This window comes from Aphelocoma coerulescens, chromosome 15, assembly GCF_041296385.1.
Source record: "Aphelocoma coerulescens isolate FSJ_1873_10779 chromosome 15, UR_Acoe_1.0, whole genome shotgun sequence".
Classification (NCBI taxonomy): domain Eukaryota; kingdom Metazoa; phylum Chordata; class Aves; order Passeriformes; family Corvidae; genus Aphelocoma; species Aphelocoma coerulescens.
The window spans coordinates 11,428,290-11,448,104 of NC_091029.1; positions in this window are offsets into that span (position 1 = coordinate 11,428,290).

Genomic DNA, 19,815 nt, shown 5'->3' on the forward strand with positions numbered 1-19,815 from the left:
TGGAGCCTTTTTGCTTTGGTAGCAGCAGCTGCTGCAAGTGGGCAACGGAGCTGCGAGAGTGAATAACGTGACGCTACGTCTATCTGAGAAGGAAGTTCCCGAGCCGCAGGGCGTTGTGCTCAGTTTCAAGGCTACTTGGAGGAGGGGGGTACTCGAAGAACGCCCTCTTTCCGGACGCGTCCTTCTGGGTGTGCTCAAGCTGCATGGACTCGGCAGCATTGAAGGTTTAGGAACCTGTTTCTGGCCAGGTTGCGTGCTGGAGTGCAAGGGCTGCGCCTTCCTTCCTGAAGCAGCCAGAGCATTCTCAGCTGAATCTGCTTGTGAAGCAGCTCTGGGCTGGACATTTGCAATCGGGCCCACTGAGTCCATGAAGCCGGTGCCCAGCTGCTTCGTTCTTCGCCTTCTGTGCTCTGGACAGAACTGAAGCGCAGCGATGGCTTGGAGCTTTGCCGCTCTTCGGCGTGAACACTGCACGCAGCCACAGGGTGCTGTGCACGGATTTGGCTCAGCTCGACGTACAGTCGTCATTTTCTTGCTGTTTCCCAGAGTCGAAAGTGTCCGTGTAGCTCTCGCTCAGTGGAATGCCTCAGGAGCGAAACACTTGCTGGATGAGCTTTTCGCTGGCCAAGACTTTCAACACAGCACCGCCCTTCGGGCACGGAGGAGGAGAAAGGAAGCCCGTCTTTGCGTCCTGGCCCGTTCTTCTTCGCGAGACGCCTACCCGCGTCTTCGCTCCCCGCAAGGCTGTAAGGTTGGCGCTGGTACTTGGAACCGAGAAGGAAGGCGCAGAGAGCACCGCGATCTGACGGCGCTGTGCGGGCTGCAAAAGAAAGAGGGCTGCCACTGGGATGTGGTGCAAATACAGGTTTCCACGCGTCCAGGGTAAGCTCTGGGTGAGCTTGTTGACCTAAAACTGTTCTCTGTGCCAGACGGAGCTGAGACTCTTTCCCTTCACATTTGGACGACCACAAAGACCCAGTGTGCTGGTGTATGTCGCTGCGAGGGAAAGTGCATAGGCCAGGCGTGTTTCGGCAGAAGCAGTGGGCTGGAGCATTTCGCTGCCGGCACGGTGCTCTCTGTGCGACAAGTAGACGACGCTTCGACTCCGGCAGAATGGAAGCGCCACGTGGTACGAAGAGCATAAGAATGAAGGCAGAGCACCGAGCTGCTGTGCGCATCGCACAGGCTGCGAGAGGAAGCGTGGCTGTCACTCGCTTCTTTGCGGATTCACGTTAGCAGTTGAAACCAGAAAGGTCCACTTGCAGCTACTTGTGCTGCTACCTATTCCTCTTCCAGCTCTCCCTGGAAAGAACTGTGCCCAGGTTTATGCTTGGAGACGCAGAGATGACAGTGGCAGATGCGGCAGAGAATGGAAATCCAGCGTGCAGCCGACAGTTTCTGTTGCTTTGCGTGAGGCAAAGGGAAAGTGCAGCCCAGCAGTGGCTTTTACTTCTGGAGCCTTTTTGCTTTGGTAGCAGCAGCTGCTGCAAGTGGGCAACGGAGCTGCGAGAGTGAATAACGTGACGCTACGTCTATCTGAGAAGGAAGTTCCCGAGCCGCAGGGCGTTGTGCTCAGTTTCAAGGCTGCTTGGAGGAGGGGGGTACTCGAAGAACGCCCTCTTTCCGGACGCGTCCTTCTGGGTGTGCTCAAGCTGCATGGACTCGGCAGCATTGAAGGTTTAGGAACCTGTTTCTGGCCAGGTTGCGTGCTGGAGTGCAAGGGCTGCGCCTTCCTTCCTGAAGCAGCCAGAGCATTCTCAGCTGAATCTGCTTGTGAAGCAGCTCTGGGCTGGACATTTGCAATCGGGCCCACTGAGTCCATGAAGCCGGTGCCCAGCTGCTTCGTTCTTCGCCTTCTGTGCTCTGGACAGAACTGAAGCGCAGCGATGGCTTGGAGCTTTGCCGCTCTTCGGCGTGAACACTGCACGCAGCCACAGGGTGCTGTGCACGGATTTGGCTCAGCTCGACGTACAGTCGTCATTTTCTTGCTGTTTCCCAGAGTCGAAAGTGTCCGTGTAGCTCTCGCTCAGTGGAATGCCTCAGGAGCGAAACACTTGCTGGATGAGCTTTTCGCTGGCCGAGACTTTCAACACAGCACCGCCCTTCGGGCACGGAGGAGGAGAAAGGAAGCCCGTCTTTGCGTCCTGGCCCGTTCTTCTTCGCGAGACGCCTACCCGCGTCTTCGCTCCCCGCAAGGCTGTAAGGTTGGCGCTGGTACTTGGAACCGAGAAGGAAGGCGCAGAGAGCACCGCGATCTGACGGCGCTGTGCGGGCTGCAAAAGAAAGAGGGCTGCCACTGGGATGTGGTGCAAATACAGGTTTCCACGCGTCCAGGGTAAGCTCTGGGTGAGCTTGTTGACCTAAAACTGTTCTCTGTGCCAGACGGAGCTGAGACTCTTTCCCTTCACATTTGGACGACCACAAAGACCCAGTGTGCTGGTGTATGTCGCTGCGAGGGAAAGTGCATAGGCCAGGCGTGTTTCGGCAGAAGCAGTGGGCTGGAGCATTTCGCTGCCGGCACGGTGCTCTCTGTGCGACAAGTAGACGACGCTTCGACTCCGGCAGAATGGAAGCGCCACGTGGTACGAAGAGCATAAGAATGAAGGCAGAGCACCGAGCTGCTGTGCGCATCGCACAGGCTGCGAGAGGAAGCGTGGCTGTCACTCGCTTCTTTGCGGATTCACGTTAGCAGTTGAAACCAGAAAGGTCCACTTGCAGCTACTTGTGCTGCTACCTATTCCTCTTCCAGCTCTCCCTGGAAAGAACTGTGCCCAGGTTTATGCTTGGAGACGCAGAGATGACAGTGGCAGATGCGGCAGAGAATGGAAATCCAGCGTGCAGCCGACAGTTTCTGTTGCTTTGCGTGAGGCAAAGGGAAAGTGCAGCCCAGCAGTGGCTTTTACTTCTGGAGCCTTTTTGCTTTGGTAGCAGCAGCTGCTGCAAGTGGGCAACGGAGCTGCGAGAGTGAATAACGTGACGCTACGTCTATCTGAGAAGGAAGTTCCCGAGCCGCAGGGCGTTGTGCTCAGTTTCAAGGCTACTTGGAGGAGGGGGGTACTCGAAGAACGCCCTCTTTCCGGACGCGTCCTTCTGGGTGTGCTCAAGCTGCATGGACTCGGCAGCATTGAAGGTTTAGGAACCTGTTTCTGGCCAGGTTGCGTGCTGGAGTGCAAGGGCTGCGCCTTCCTTCCTGAAGCAGCCAGAGCATTCTCAGCTGAATCTGCTTGTGAAGCAGCTCTGGGCTGGACATTTGCAATCGGGCCCACTGAGTCCATGAAGCCGGTGCCCAGCTGCTTCGTTCTTCGCCTTCTGTGCTCTGGACAGAACTGAAGCGCAGCGATGGCTTGGAGCTTTGCCGCTCTTCGGCGTGAACACTGCACGCAGCCACAGGGTGCTGTGCACGGATTTGGCTCAGCTCGACGTACAGTCGTCATTTTCTTGCTGTTTCCCAGAGTCGAAAGTGTCCGTGTAGCTCTCGCTCAGTGGAATGCCTCAGGAGCGAAACACTTGCTGGATGAGCTTTTCGCTGGCCGAGACTTTCAACACAGCACCGCCCTTCGGGCACGGAGGAGGAGAAAGGAAGCCCGTCTTTGCGTCCTGGCCCGTTCTTCTTCGCGAGACGCCTACCCGCGTCTTCGCTCCCCGCAAGGCTGTAAGGTTGGCGCTGGTACTTGGAACCGAGAAGGAAGGCGCAGAGAGCACCGCGATCTGACGGCGCTGTGCGGGCTGCAAAAGAAAGAGGGCTGCCACTGGGATGTGGTGCAAATACAGGTTTCCACGCGTCCAGGGTAAGCTCTGGGTGAGCTTGTTGACCTAAAACTGTTCTCTGTGCCAGACGGAGCTGAGACTCTTTCCCTTCACATTTGGACGACCACAAAGACCCAGTGTGCTGGTGTATGTCGCTGCGAGGGAAAGTGCATAGGCCAGGCGTGTTTCGGCAGAAGCAGTGGGCTGGAGCATTTCGCTGCCGGCACGGTGCTCTCTGTGCGACAAGTAGACGACGCTTCGACTCCGGCAGAATGGAAGCGCCACGTGGTACGAAGAGCATAAGAATGAAGGCAGAGCACCGAGCTGCTGTGCGCATCGCACAGGCTGCGAGAGGAAGCGTGGCTGTCACTCGCTTCTTTGCGGATTCACGTTAGCAGTTGAAACCAGAAAGGTCCACTTGCAGCTACTTGTGCTGCTACCTATTCCTCTTCCAGCTCTCCCTGGAAAGAACTGTGCCCAGGTTTATGCTTGGAGACGCAGAGATGACAGTGGCAGATGCGGCAGAGAATGGAAATCCAGCGTGCAGCCGACAGTTTCTGTTGCTTTGCGTGAGGCAAAGGGAAAGTGCAGCCCAGCAGTGGCTTTTACTTCTGGAGCCTTTTTGCTTTGGTAGCAGCAGCTGCTGCAAGTGGGCAACGGAGCTGCGAGAGTGAATAACGTGACGCTACGTCTATCTGAGAAGGAAGTTCCCGAGCCGCAGGGCGTTGTGCTCAGTTTCAAGGCTGCTTGGAGGAGGGGGGTACTCGAAGAACGCCCTCTTTCCGGACGCGTCCTTCTGGGTGTGCTCAAGCTGCATGGACTCGGCAGCATTGAAGGTTTAGGAACCTGTTTCTGGCCAGGTTGCGTGCTGGAGTGCAAGGGCTGCGCCTTCCTTCCTGAAGCAGCCAGAGCATTCTCAGCTGAATCTGCTTGTGAAGCAGCTCTGGGCTGGACATTTGCAATCGGGCCCACTGAGTCCATGAAGCCGGTGCCCAGCTGCTTCGTTCTTCGCCTTCTGTGCTCTGGACAGAACTGAAGCGCAGCGATGGCTTGGAGCTTTGCCGCTCTTCGGCGTGAACACTGCACGCAGCCACAGGGTGCTGTGCACGGATTTGGCTCAGCTCGACGTACAGTCGTCATTTTCTTGCTGTTTCCCAGAGTCGAAAGTGTCCGTGTAGCTCTCGCTCAGTGGAATGCCTCAGGAGCGAAACACTTGCTGGATGAGCTTTTCGCTGGCCGAGACTTTCAACACAGCACCGCCCTTCGGGCACGGAGGAGGAGAAAGGAAGCCCGTCTTTGCGTCCTGGCCCGTTCTTCTTCGCGAGACGCCTACCCGCGTCTTCGCTCCCCGCAAGGCTGTAAGGTTGGCGCTGGTACTTGGAACCGAGAAGGAAGGCGCAGAGAGCACCGCGATCTGACGGCGCTGTGCGGGCTGCAAAAGAAAGAGGGCTGCCACTGGGATGTGGTGCAAATACAGGTTTCCACGCGTCCAGGGTAAGCTCTGGGTGAGCTTGTTGACCTAAAACTGTTCTCTGTGCCAGACGGAGCTGAGACTCTTTCCCTTCACATTTGGACGACCACAAAGACCCAGTGTGCTGGTGTATGTCGCTGCGAGGGAAAGTGCATAGGCCAGGCGTGTTTCGGCAGAAGCAGTGGGCTGGAGCATTTCGCTGCCGGCACGGTGCTCTCTGTGCGACAAGTAGACGACGCTTCGACTCCGGCAGAATGGAAGCGCCACGTGGTACGAAGAGCATAAGAATGAAGGCAGAGCACCGAGCTGCTGTGCGCATCGCACAGGCTGCCAGAGGAAGCGTGGCTGTCACTCGCTTCTTTGCGGATTCACGTTAGCAGTTGAAACCAGAAAGGTCCACTTGCAGCTACTTGTGCTGCTACCTATTCCTCTTCCAGCTCTCCCTGGAAAGAACTGTGCCCAGGTTTATGCTTGGAGACGCAGAGATGACAGTGGCAGATGCGGCAGAGAATGGAAATCCAGCGTGCAGCCGACAGTTTCTGTTGCTTTGCGTGAGGCAAAGGGAAAGTGCAGCCCAGCAGTGGCTTTTACTTCTGGAGCCTTTTTGCTTTGGTAGCAGCAGCTGCTGCAAGTGGGCAACGGAGCTGCGAGAGTGAATAACGTGACGCTACGTCTATCTGAGAAGGAAGTTCCCGAGCCGCAGGGCGTTGTGCTCAGTTTCAAGGCTGCTTGGAGGAGGGGGGTACTCGAAGAACGCCCTCTTTCCGGACGCGTCCTTCTGGGTGTGCTCAAGCTGCATGGACTCGGCAGCATTGAAGGTTTAGGAACCTGTTTCTGGCCAGGTTGCGTGCTGGAGTGCAAGGGCTGCGCCTTCCTTCCTGAAGCAGCCAGAGCATTCTCAGCTGAATCTGCTTGTGAAGCAGCTCTGGGCTGGACATTTGCAATCGGGCCCACTGAGTCCATGAAGCCGGTGCCCAGCTGCTTCGTTCTTCGCCTTCTGTGCTCTGGACAGAACTGAAGCGCAGCGATGGCTTGGAGCTTTGCCGCTCTTCGGCGTGAACACTGCACGCAGCCACAGGGTGCTGTGCACGGATTTGGCTCAGCTCGACGTACAGTCGTCATTTTCTTGCTGTTTCCCAGAGTCGAAAGTGTCCGTGTAGCTCTCGCTCAGTGGAATGCCTCAGGAGCGAAACACTTGCTGGATGAGCTTTTCGCTGGCCGAGACTTTCAACACAGCACCGCCCTTCGGGCACGGAGGAGGAGAAAGGAAGCCCGTCTTTGCGTCCTGGCCCGTTCTTCTTCGCGAGACGCCTACCCGCGTCTTCGCTCCCCGCAAGGCTGTAAGGTTGGCGCTGGTACTTGGAACCGAGAAGGAAGGCGCAGAGAGCACCGCGATCTGACGGCGCTGTGCGGGCTGCAAAAGAAAGAGGGCTGCCACTGGGATGTGGTGCAAATACAGGTTTCCACGCGTCCAGGGTAAGCTCTGGGTGAGCTTGTTGACCTAAAACTGTTCTCTGTGCCAGACGGAGCTGAGACTCTTTCCCTTCACATTTGGACGACCACAAAGACCCAGTGTGCTGGTGTATGTCGCTGCGAGGGAAAGTGCATAGGCCAGGCGTGTTTCGGCAGAAGCAGTGGGCTGGAGCATTTCGCTGCCGGCACGGTGCTCTCTGTGCGACAAGTAGACGACGCTTCGACTCCGGCAGAATGGAAGCGCCACGTGGTACGAAGAGCATAAGAATGAAGGCAGAGCACCGAGCTGCTGTGCGCATCGCACAGGCTGCGAGAGGAAGCGTGGCTGTCACTCGCTTCTTTGCGGATTCACGTTAGCAGTTGAAACCAGAAAGGTCCACTTGCAGCTACTTGTGCTGCTACCTATTCCTCTTCCAGCTCTCCCTGGAAAGAACTGTGCCCAGGTTTATGCTTGGAGACGCAGAGATGACAGTGGCAGATGCGGCAGAGAATGGAAATCCAGCGTGCAGCCGACAGTTTCTGTTGCTTTGCGTGAGGCAAAGGGAAAGTGCAGCCCAGCAGTGGCTTTTACTTCTGGAGCCTTTTTGCTTTGGTAGCAGCAGCTGCTGCAAGTGGGCAACGGAGCTGCGAGAGTGAATAACGTGACGCTACGTCTATCTGAGAAGGAAGTTCCCGAGCCGCAGGGCGTTGTGCTCAGTTTCAAGGCTGCTTGGAGGAGGGGGGTACTCGAAGAACGCCCTCTTTCCGGACGCGTCCTTCTGGGTGTGCTCAAGCTGCATGGACTCGGCAGCATTGAAGGTTTAGGAACCTGTTTCTGGCCAGGTTGCGTGCTGGAGTGCAAGGGCTGCGCCTTCCTTCCTGAAGCAGCCAGAGCATTCTCAGCTGAATCTGCTTGTGAAGCAGCTCTGGGCTGGACATTTGCAATCGGGCCCACTGAGTCCATGAAGCCGGTGCCCAGCTGCTTCGTTCTTCGCCTTCTGTGCTCTGGACAGAACTGAAGCGCAGCGATGGCTTGGAGCTTTGCCGCTCTTCGGCGTGAACACTGCACGCAGCCACAGGGTGCTGTGCACGGATTTGGCTCAGCTCGACGTACAGTCGTCATTTTCTTGCTGTTTCCCAGAGTCGAAAGTGTCCGTGTAGCTCTTGCTCAGTGGAATGCCTCAGGAGCGAAACACTTGCTGGATGAGCTTTTCGCTGGCCGAGACTTTCAACACAGCACCGCCCTTCGGGCACGGAGGAGGAGAAAGGAAGCCCGTCTTTGCGTCCTGGCCCGTTCTTCTTCGCGAGACGCCTACCCGCGTCTTCGCTCCCCGCAAGGCTGTAAGGTTGGCGCTGGTACTTGGAACCGAGAAGGAAGGCGCAGAGAGCACCGCGATCTGACGGCGCTGTGCGGGCTGCAAAAGAAAGAGGGCTGCCACTGGGATGTGGTGCAAATACAGGTTTCCACGCGTCCAGGGTAAGCTCTGGGTGAGCTTGTTGACCTAAAACTGTTCTCTGTGCCAGACGGAGCTGAGACTCTTTCCCTTCACATTTGGACGACCACAAAGACCCAGTGTGCTGGTGTATGTCGCTGCGAGGGAAAGTGCATAGGCCAGGCGTGTTTCGGCAGAAGCAGTGGGCTGGAGCATTTCGCTGCCGGCACGGTGCTCTCTGTGCGACAAGTAGACGACGCTTCGACTCCGGCAGAATGGAAGCGCCACATGGTACGAAGAGCATAAGAATGAAGGCAGAGCACCGAGCTGCTGTGCGCATCGCACAGGCTGCGAGAGGAAGCGTGGCTGTCACTCGCTTCTTTGCGGATTCACGTTAGCAGTTGAAACCAGAAAGGTCCACTTGCAGCTACTTGTGCTGCTACCTATTCCTCTTCCAGCTCTCCCTGGAAAGAACTGTGCCCAGGTTTATGCTTGGAGACGCAGAGATGACAGTGGCAGATGCGGCAGAGAATGGAAATCCAGCGTGCAGCCGACAGTTTCTGTTGCTTTGCGTGAGGCAAAGGGAAAGTGCAGCCCAGCAGTGGCTTTTACTTCTGGAGCCTTTTTGCTTTGGTAGCAGCAGCTGCTGCAAGTGGGCAACGGAGCTGCGAGAGTGAATAACGTGACGCTACGTCTATCTGAGAAGGAAGTTCCCGAGCCGCAGGGCGTTGTGCTCAGTTTCAAGGCTACTTGGAGGAGGGGGGTACTCGAAGAACGCCCTCTTTCCGGACGCGTCCTTCTGGGTGTGCTCAAGCTGCATGGACTCGGCAGCATTGAAGGTTTAGGAACCTGTTTCTGGCCAGGTTGCGTGCTGGAGTGCAAGGGCTGCGCCTTCCTTCCTGAAGCAGCCAGAGCATTCTCAGCTGAATCTGCTTGTGAAGCAGCTCTGGGCTGGACATTTGCAATCGGGCCCACTGAGTCCATGAAGCCGGTGCCCAGCTGCTTCGTTCTTCGCCTTCTGTGCTCTGGACAGAACTGAAGCGCAGCGATGGCTTGGAGCTTTGCCGCTCTTCGGCGTGAACACTGCACGCAGCCACAGGGTGCTGTGCACGGATTTGGCTCAGCTCGACGTACAGTCGTCATTTTCTTGCTGTTTCCCAGAGTCGAAAGTGTCCGTGTAGCTCTCGCTCAGTGGAATGCCTCAGGAGCGAAACACTAGCTGGATGAGCTTTTCGCTGGCCGAGACTTTCAACACAGCACCGCCCTTCGGGCACGGAGGAGGAGAAAGGAAGCCCGTCTTTGCGTCCTGGCCCGTTCTTCTTCGCGAGACGCCTACCCGCGTCTTCGCTCCCCGCAAGGCTGTAAGGTTGGCGCTGGTACTTGGAACCGAGAAGGAAGGCGCAGAGAGCACCGCGATCTGACGGCGCTGTGCGGGCTGCAAAAGAAAGAGGGCTGCCACTGGGATGTGGTGCAAATACAGGTTTCCACGCGTCCAGGGTAAGCTCTGGGTGAGCTTGTTGACCTAAAACTGTTCTCTGTGCCAGACGGAGCTGAGACTCTTTCCCTTCACATTTGGACGACCACAAAGACCCAGTGTGCTGGTGTATGTCGCTGCGAGGGAAAGTGCATAGGCCAGGCGTGTTTCGGCAGAAGCAGTGGGCTGGAGCATTTCGCTGCCGGCACGGTGCTCTCTGTGCGACAAGTAGACGACGCTTCGACTCCGGCAGAATGGAAGCGCCACGTGGTACGAAGAGCATAAGAATGAAGGCAGAGCACCGAGCTGCTGTGCGCATCGCACAGGCTGCCAGAGGAAGCGTGGCTGTCACTCGCTTCTTTGCGGATTCACGTTAGCAGTTGAAACCAGAAAGGTCCACTTGCAGCTACTTGTGCTGCTACCTATTCCTCTTCCAGCTCTCCCTGGAAAGAACTGTGCCCAGGTTTATGCTTGGAGACGCAGAGATGACAGTGGCAGATGCGGCAGAGAATGGAAATCCAGCGTGCAGCCGACAGTTTCTGTTGCTTTGCGTGAGGCAAAGGGAAAGTGCAGCCCAGCAGTGGCTTTTACTTCTGGAGCCTTTTTGCTTTGGTAGCAGCAGCTGCTGCAAGTGGGCAACGGAGCTGCGAGAGTGAATAACGTGACGCTACGTCTATCTGAGAAGGAAGTTCCCGAGCCGCAGGGCGTTGTGCTCAGTTTCAAGGCTGCTTGGAGGAGGGGGGTACTCGAAGAACGCCCTCTTTCCGGACGCGTCCTTCTGGGTGTGCTCAAGCTGCATGGACTCGGCAGCATTGAAGGTTTAGGAACCTGTTTCTGGCCAGGTTGCGTGCTGGAGTGCAAGGGCTGCGCCTTCCTTCCTGAAGCAGCCAGAGCATTCTCAGCTGAATCTGCTTGTGAAGCAGCTCTGGGCTGGACATTTGCAATCGGGCCCACTGAGTCCATGAAGCCGGTGCCCAGCTGCTTCGTTCTTCGCCTTCTGTGCTCTGGACAGAACTGAAGCGCAGCGATGGCTTGGAGCTTTGCCGCTCTTCGGCGTGAACACTGCACGCAGCCACAGGGTGCTGTGCACGGATTTGGCTCAGCTCGACGTACAGTCGTCATTTTCTTGCTGTTTCCCAGAGTCGAAAGTGTCCGTGTAGCTCTCGCTCAGTGGAATGCCTCAGGAGCGAAACACTTGCTGGATGAGCTTTTCGCTGGCCGAGACTTTCAACACAGCACCGCCCTTCGGGCACGGAGGAGGAGAAAGGAAGCCCGTCTTTGCGTCCTGGCCCGTTCTTCTTCGCGAGACGCCTACCCGCGTCTTCGCTCCCCGCAAGGCTGTAAGGTTGGCGCTGGTACTTGGAACCGAGAAGGAAGGCGCAGAGAGCACCGCGATCTGACGGCGCCGTGCGGGCTGCAAAAGAAAGAGGGCTGCCACTGGGATGTGGTGCAAATACAGGTTTCCACGCGTCCAGGGTAAGCTCTGGGTGAGCTTGTTGACCTAAAACTGTTCTCTGTGCCAGACGGAGCTGAGACTCTTTCCCTTCACATTTGGACGACCACAAAGACCCAGTGTGCTGGTGTATGTCGCTGCGAGGGAAAGTGCATAGGCCAGGCGTGTTTCGGCAGAAGCAGTGGGCTGGAGCATTTCGCTGCCGGCACGGTGCTCTCTGTGCGACAAGTAGACGACGCTTCGACTCCGGCAGAATGGAAGCGCCACGTGGTACGAAGAGCATAAGAATGAAGGCAGAGCACCGAGCTGCTGTGCGCATCGCACAGGCTGCGAGAGGAAGCGTGGCTGTCACTCGCTTCTTTGCGGATTCACGTTAGCAGTTGAAACCAGAAAGGTCCACTTGCAGCTACTTGTGCTGCTACCTATTCCTCTTCCAGCTCTCCCTGGAAAGAACTGTGCCCAGGTTTATGCTTGGAGACGCAGAGATGACAGTGGCAGATGCGGCAGAGAATGGAAATCCAGCGTGCAGCCGACAGTTTCTGTTGCTTTGCGTGAGGCAAAGGGAAAGTGCAGCCCAGCAGTGGCTTTTACTTCTGGAGCCTTTTTGCTTTGGTAGCAGCAGCTGCTGCAAGTGGGCAACGGAGCTGCGAGAGTGAATAACGTGACGCTACGTCTATCTGAGAAGGAAGTTCCCGAGCCGCAGGGCGTTGTGCTCAGTTTCAAGGCTACTTGGAGGAGGGGGGTACTCGAAGAACGCCCTCTTTCCGGACGCGTCCTTCTGGGTGTGCTCAAGCTGCATGGACTCGGCAGCATTGAAGGTTTAGGAACCTGTTTCTGGCCAGGTTGCGTGCTGGAGTGCAAGGGCTGCGCCTTACTTTGTGAAGCAGCCAGAGCATTCTCAGCTGAATCTGCTTGTGAAGCAGCTCTGGGCTGGACATTTGCAATCGGGCCCACTGAGTCCATGAAGCCGGTGCCCAGCTGCTTCGTTCTTCGCCTTCTGTGCTCTGGACAGAACTGAAGCGCAGCGATGGCTTGGAGCTTTGCCGCTCTTCGGCGTGAACACTGCACGCAGCCACAGGGTGCTGTGCACGGATTTGGCTCAGCTCGACGTACAGTCGTCATTTTCTTGCTGTTTCCCAGAGTCGAAAGTGTCCGTGTAGCTCTCGCTCAGTGGAATGCCTCAGGAGCGAAACACTAGCTGGATGAGCTTTTCGCTGGCCGAGACTTTCAACACAGCACCGCCCTTCGGGCACGGAGGAGGAGAAAGGAAGCCCGTCTTTGCGTCCTGGCCCGTTCTTCTTCGCGAGACGCCTACCCGCGTCTTCGCTCCCCGCAAGGCTGTAAGGTTGGCGCTGGTACTTGGAACCGAGAAGGAAGGCGCAGAGAGCACCGCGATCTGACGGCGCTGTGCGGGCTGCAAAAGAAAGAGGGCTGCCACTGGGATGTGGTGCAAATACAGGTTTCCACGCGTCCAGGGTAAGCTCTGGGTGAGCTTGTTGACCTAAAACTGTTCTCTGTGCCAGACGGAGCTGAGACTCTTTCCCTTCACATTTGGACGACCACAAAGACCCAGTGTGCTGGTGTATGTCGCTGCGAGGGAAAGTGCATAGGCCAGGCGTGTTTCGGCAGAAGCAGTGGGCTGGAGCATTTCGCTGCCGGCACGGTGCTCTCTGTGCGACAAGTAGACGACGCTTCGACTCCGGCAGAATGGAAGCGCCACGTGGTACGAAGAGCATAAGAATGAAGGCAGAGCACCGAGCTGCTGTGCGCATCGCACAGGCTGCGAGAGGAAGCGTGGCTGTCACTCGCTTCTTTGCGGATTCACGTTAGCAGTTGAAACCAGAAAGGTCCACTTGCAGCTACTTGTGCTGCTACCTATTCCTCTTCCAGCTCTCCCTGGAAAGAACTGTGCCCAGGTTTATGCTTGGAGACGCAGAGATGACAGTGGCAGATGCGGCAGAGAATGGAAATCCAGCGTGCAGCCGACAGTTTCTGTTGCTTTGCGTGAGGCAAAGGGAAAGTGCAGCCCAGCAGTGGCTTTTACTTCTGGAGCCTTTTTGCTTTGGTAGCAGCAGCTGCTGCAAGTGGGCAACGGAGCTGCGAGAGTGAATAACGTGACGCTACGTCTATCTGAGAAGGAAGTTCCCGAGCCGCAGGGCGTTGTGCTCAGTTTCAAGGCTGCTTGGAGGAGGGGGGTACTCGAAGAACGCCCTCTTTCCGGACGCGTCCTTCTGGGTGTGCTCAAGCTGCATGGACTCGGCAGCATTGAAGGTTTAGGAACCTGTTTCTGGCCAGGTTGCGTGCTGGAGTGCAAGGGCTGCGCCTTCCTTCCTGAAGCAGCCAGAGCATTCTCAGCTGAATCTGCTTGTGAAGCAGCTCTGGGCTGGACATTTGCAATCGGGCCCACTGAGTCCATGAAGCCGGTGCCCAGCTGCTTCGTTCTTCGCCTTCTGTGCTCTGGACAGAACTGAAGCGCAGCGATGGCTTGGAGCTTTGCCGCTCTTCGGCGTGAACACTGCACGCAGCCACAGGGTGCTGTGCACGGATTTGGCTCAGCTCGACGTACAGTCGTCATTTTCTTGCTGTTTCCCAGAGTCGAAAGTGTCCGTGTAGCTCTCGCTCAGTGGAATGCCTCAGGAGCGAAACACTTGCTGGATGAGCTTTTCGCTGGCCGAGACTTTCAACACAGCACCGCCCTTCGGGCACGGAGGAGGAGAAAGGAAGCCCGTCTTTGCGTCCTGGCCCGTTCTTCTTCGCGAGACGCCTACCCGCGTCTTCGCTCCCCGCAAGGCTGTAAGGTTGGCGCTGGTACTTGGAACCGAGAAGGAAGGCGCAGAGAGCACCGCGATCTGACGGCGCTGTGCGGGCTGCAAAAGAAAGAGGGCTGCCACTGGGATGTGGTGCAAATACAGGTTTCCACGCGTCCAGGGTAAGCTCTGGGTGAGCTTGTTGACCTAAAACTGTTCTCTGTGCCAGACGGAGCTGAGACTCTTTCCCTTCACATTTGGACGACCACAAAGACCCAGTGTGCTGGTGTATGTCGCTGCGAGGGAAAGTGCATAGGCCAGGCGTGTTTCGGCAGAAGCAGTGGGCTGGAGCATTTCGCTGCCGGCACGGTGCTCTCTGTGCGACAAGTAGACGACGCTTCGACTCCGGCAGAATGGAAGCGCCACGTGGTACGAAGAGCATAAGAATGAAGGCAGAGCACCGAGCTGCTGTGCGCATCGCACAGGCTGCGAGAGGAAGCGTGGCTGTCACTCGCTTCTTTGCGGATTCACGTTAGCAGTTGAAACCAGAAAGGTCCACTTGCAGCTACTTGTGCTGCTACCTATTCCTCTTCCAGCTCTCCCTGGAAAGAACTGTGCCCAGGTTTATGCTTGGAGACGCAGAGATGACAGTGGCAGATGCGGCAGAGAATGGAAATCCAGCGTGCAGCCGACAGTTTCTGTTGCTTTGCGTGAGGCAAAGGGAAAGTGCAGCCCAGCAGTGGCTTTTACTTCTGGAGCCTTTTTGCTTTGGTAGCAGCAGCTGCTGCAAGTGGGCAACGGAGCTGCGAGAGTGAATAACGTGACGCTACGTCTATCTGAGAAGGAAGTTCCCGAGCCGCAGGGCGTTGTGCTCAGTTTCAAGGCTGCTTGGAGGAGGGGGGTACTCGAAGAACGCCCTCTTTCCGGACGCGTCCTTCTGGGTGTGCTCAAGCTGCATGGACTCGGCAGCATTGAAGGTTTAGGAACCTGTTTCTGGCCAGGTTGCGTGCTGGAGTGCAAGGGCTGCGCCTTCCTTCCTGAAGCAGCCAGAGCATTCTCAGCTGAATCTGCTTGTGAAGCAGCTCTGGGCTGGACATTTGCAATCGGGCCCACTGAGTCCATGAAGCCGGTGCCCAGCTGCTTCGTTCTTCGCCTTCTGTGCTCTGGACAGAACTGAAGCGCAGCGATGGCTTGGAGCTTTGCCGCTCTTCGGCGTGAACACTGCACGCAGCCACAGGGTGCTGTGCACGGATTTGGCTCAGCTCGACGTACAGTCGTCATTTTCTTGCTGTTTCCCAGAGTCGAAAGTGTCCGTGTAGCTCTCGCTCAGTGGAATGCCTCAGGAGCGAAACACTTGCTGGATGAGCTTTTCGCTGGCCGAGACTTTCAACACAGCACCGCCCTTCGGGCACGGAGGAGGAGAAAGGAAGCCCGTCTTTGCGTCCTGGCCCGTTCTTCTTCGCGAGACGCCTACCCGCGTCTTCGCTCCCCGCAAGGCTGTAAGGTTGGCGCTGGTACTTGGAACCGAGAAGGAAGGCGCAGAGAGCACCGCGATCTGACGGCGCTGTGCGGGCTGCAAAAGAAAGAGGGCTGCCACTGGGATGTGGTGCAAATACAGGTTTCCACGCGTCCAGGGTAAGCTCTGGGTGAGCTTGTTGACCTAAAACTGTTCTCTGTGCCAGACGGAGCTGAGACTCTTTCCCTTCACATTTGGACGACCACAAAGACCCAGTGTGCTGGTGTATGTCGCTGCGAGGGAAAGTGCATAGGCCAGGCGTGTTTCGGCAGAAGCAGTGGGCTGGAGCATTTCGCTGCCGGCACGGTGCTCTCTGTGCGACAAGTAGACGACGCTTCGACTCCGGCAGAATGGAAGCGCCACGTGGTACGAAGAGCATAAGAATGAAGGCAGAGCACCGAGCTGCTGTGCGCATCGCACAGGCTGCGAGAGGAAGCGTGGCTGTCACTCGCTTCTTTGCGGATTCACGTTAGCAGTTGAAACCAGAAAGGTCCACTTGCAGCTACTTGTGCTGCTACCTATTCCTCTTCCAGCTCTCCCTGGAAAGAACTGTGCCCAGGTTTATGCTTGGAGACGCAGAGATGACAGTGGCAGATGCGGCAGAGAATGGAAATCCAGCGTGCAGCCGACAGTTTCTGTTGCTTTGCGTGAGGCAAAGGGAAAGTGCAGCCCAGCAGTGGCTTTTACTTCTGGAGCCTTTTTGCTTTGGTAGCAGCAGCTGCTGCAAGTGGGCAACGGAGCTGCGAGAGTGAATAACGTGACGCTACGTCTATCTGAGAAGGAAGTTCCCGAGCCGCAGGGCGTTGTGCTCAGTTTCAAGGCTGCTTGGAGGAGGGGGGTACTCGAAGAACGCCCTCTTTCCGGACGCGTCCTTCTGGGTGTGCTCAAGCTGCATGGACTCGGCAGCATTGAAGGTTTAGGAACCTGTTTCTGGCCAGGTTGCGTGCTGGAGTGCAAGGGCTGCGCCTTCCTTCCTGAAGCAGCCAGAGCATTCTCAGCTGAATCTGCTTGTGAAGCAGCTCTGGGCTGGACATTTGCAATCGGGCCCACTGAGTCCATGAAGCCGGTGCCCAGCTGCTTCGTTCTTCGCCTTCTGTGCTCTGGACAGAACTGAAGCGCAGCGATGGCTTGGAGCTTTGCCGCTCTTCGGCGTGAACACTGCACGCAGCCACAGGGTGCTGTGCACGGATTTGGCTCAGCTCGACGTACAGTCGTCATTTTCTTGCTGTTTCCCAGAGTCGAAAGTGTCCGTGTAGCTCTCGCTCAGTGGAATGCCTCAGGAGCGAAACACTTGCTGGATGAGCTTTTCGCTGGCCGAGACTTTCAACACAGCACCGCCCTTCGGGCACGGAGGAGGAGAAAGGAAGCCCGTCTTTGCGTCCTGGCCCGTTCTTCTTCGCGAGACGCCTACCCGCGTCTTCGCTCCCCGCAAGGCTGTAAGGTTGGCGCTGGTACTTGGAACCGAGAAGGAAGGCGCAGAGAGCACCGCGATCTGACGGCGCTGTGCGGGCTGCAAAAGAAAGAGGGCTGCCACTGGGATGTGGTGCAAATACAGGTTTCCACGCGTCCAGGGTAAGCTCTGGGTGAGCTTGTTGACCTAAAACTGTTCTCTGTGCCAGACGGAGCTGAGACTCTTTCCCTTCACATTTGGACGACCACAAAGACCCAGTGTGCTGGTGTATGTCGCTGCGAGGGAAAGTGCATAGGCCAGGCGTGTTTCGGCAGAAGCAGTGGGCTGGAGCATTTCGCTGCCGGCACGGTGCTCTCTGTGCGACAAGTAGACGACGCTTCGACTCCGGCAGAATGGAAGCGCCACGTGGTACGAAGAGCATAAGAATGAAGGCAGAGCACCGAGCTGCTGTGCGCATCGCACAGGCTGCGAGAGGAAGCGTGGCTGTCACTCGCTTCTTTGCGGATTCACGTTAGCAGTTGAAACCAGAAAGGTCCACTTGCAGCTACTTGTGCTGCTACCTATTCCTCTTCCAGCTCTCCCTGGAAAGAACTGTGCCCAGGTTTATGCTTGGAGACGCAGAGATGACAGTGGCAGATGCGGCAGAGAATGGAAATCCAGCGTGCAGCCGACAGTTTCTGTTGCTTTGCGTGAGGCAAAGGGAAAGTGCAGCCCAGCAGTGGCTTTTACTTCTGGAGCCTTTTTGCTTTGGTAGCAGCAGCTGCTGCAAGTGGGCAACGGAGCTGCGAGAGTGAATAACGTGACGCTACGTCTATCTGAGAAGGAAGTTCCCGAGCCGCAGGGCGTTGTGCTCAGTTTCAAGGCTGCTTGGAGGAGGGGGGTACTCGAAGAACGCCCTCTTTCCGGACGCGTCCTTCTGGGTGTGCTCAAGCTGCATGGACTCGGCAGCATTGAAGGTTTAGGAACCTGTTTCTGGCCAGGTTGCGTGCTGGAGTGCAAGGGCTGCGCCTTCCTTCCTGAAGCAGCCAGAGCATTCTCAGCTGAATCTGCTTGTGAAGCAGCTCTGGGCTGGACATTTGCAATCGGGCCCACTGAGTCCATGAAGCCGGTGCCCAGCTGCTTCGTTCTTCGCCTTCTGTGCTCTGGACAGAACTGAAGCGCAGCGATGGCTTGGAGCTTTGCCGCTCTTCGGCGTGAACACTGCACGCAGCCACAGGGTGCTGTGCACGGATTTGGCTCAGCTCGACGTACAGTCGTCATTTTCTTGCTGTTTCCCAGAGTCGAAAGTGTCCGTGTAGCTCTCGCTCAGTGGAATGCCTCAGGAGCGAAACACTTGCTGGATGAGCTTTTCGCTGGCCGAGACTTTCAACACAGCACCGCCCTTCGGGCACGGAGGAGGAGAAAGGAAGCCCGTCTTTGCGTCCTGGCCCGTTCTTCTTCGCGAGACGCCTACCCGCGTCTTCGCTCCCCGCAAGGCTGTAAGGTTGGCGCTGGTACTTGGAACCGAGAAGGAAGGCGCAGAGAGCACCGCGATCTGACGGCGCTGTGCGGGCTGCAAAAGAAAGAGGGCTGCCACTGGGATGTGGTGCAAATACAGGTTTCCACGCGTCCAGGGTAAGCTCTGGGTGAGCTTGTTGACCTAAAACTGTTCTCTGTGCCAGACGGAGCTGAGACTCTTTCCCTTCACATTTGGACGACCACAAAGACCCAGTGTGCTGGTGTATGTCGCTGCGAGGGAAAGTGCATAGGCCAGGCGTGTTTCGGCAGAAGCAGTGGGCTGGAGCATTTCGCTGCCGGCACGGTGCTCTCTGTGCGACAAGTAGACGACGCTTCGACTCCGGCAGAATGGAAGCGCCACGTGGTACGAAGAGCATAAGAATGAAGGCAGAGCACCGAGCTGCTGTGCGCATCGCACAGGCTGCGAGAGGAAGCGTGGCTGTCACTCGCTTCTTTGCGGATTCACGTTAGCAGTTGAAACCAGAAAGGTCCACTTGCAGCTACTTGTGCTGCTACCTATTCCTCTTCCAGCTCTCCCTGGAAAGAACTGTGCCCAGGTTTATGCTTGGAGACGCAGAGATGACAGTGGCAGATGCGGCAGAGAATGGAAATCCAGCGTGCAGCCGACAGTTTCTGTTGCTTTGCGTGAGGCAAAGGGAAAGTGCAGCCCAGCAGTGGCTTTTACTTCTGGAGCCTTTTTGCTTTGGTAGCAGCAGCTGCTGCAAGTGGGCAACGGAGCTGCGAGAGTGAATAACGTGACGCTACGTCTATCTGAGAAGGAAGTTCCCGAGCCGCAGGGCGTTGTGCTCAGTTTCAAGGCTGCTTGGAGGAGGGGGGTACTCGAAGAACGCCCTCTTTCCGGACGCGTCCTTCTGGGTGTGCTCAAGCTGCATGGACTCGGCAGCATTGAAGGTTTAGGAACCTGTTTCTGGCCAGGTTGCGTGCTGGAGTGCAAGGGCTGCGCCTTCCTTCCTGAAGCAGCCAGAGCATTCTCAGCTGAATCTGCTTGTGAAGCAGCTCTGGGCTGGACATTTGCAATCGGGCCCACTGAGTCCATGAAGCCGGTGCCCAGCTGCTTCGTTCTTCGCCTTCTGTGCTCTGGACAGAACTGAAGCGCAGCGATGGCTTGGAGCTTTGCCGCTCTTCGGCGTGAACACTGCACGCAGCCACAGGGTGCTGTGCACGGATTTGGCTCAGCTCGACGTACAGTCGTCATTTTCTTGCTGTTTCCCAGAGTCGAAAGTGTCCGTGTAGCTCTCGCTCAGTGGAATGCCTCAGGAGCGAAACACTTGCTGGATGAGCTTTTCGCTGGCCGAGACTTTCAACACAGCACCGCCCTTCGGGCACGGAGGAGGAGAAAGGAAGCCCGTCTTTGCGTCCTGGCCCGTTCTTCTTCGCGAGACGCCTACCCGCGTCTTCGCTCCCCGCAAGGCTGTAAGGTTGGCGCTGGTACTTGGAACCGAGAAGGAAGGCGCAGAGAGCACCGCGATCTGACGGCGCTGTGCGGGCTGCAAAAGAAAGAGGGCTGCCACTGGGATGTGGTGCAAATACAGGTTTCCACGCGTCCAGGGTAAGCTCTGGGTGAGCTTGTTGACCTAAAACTGTTCTCTGTGC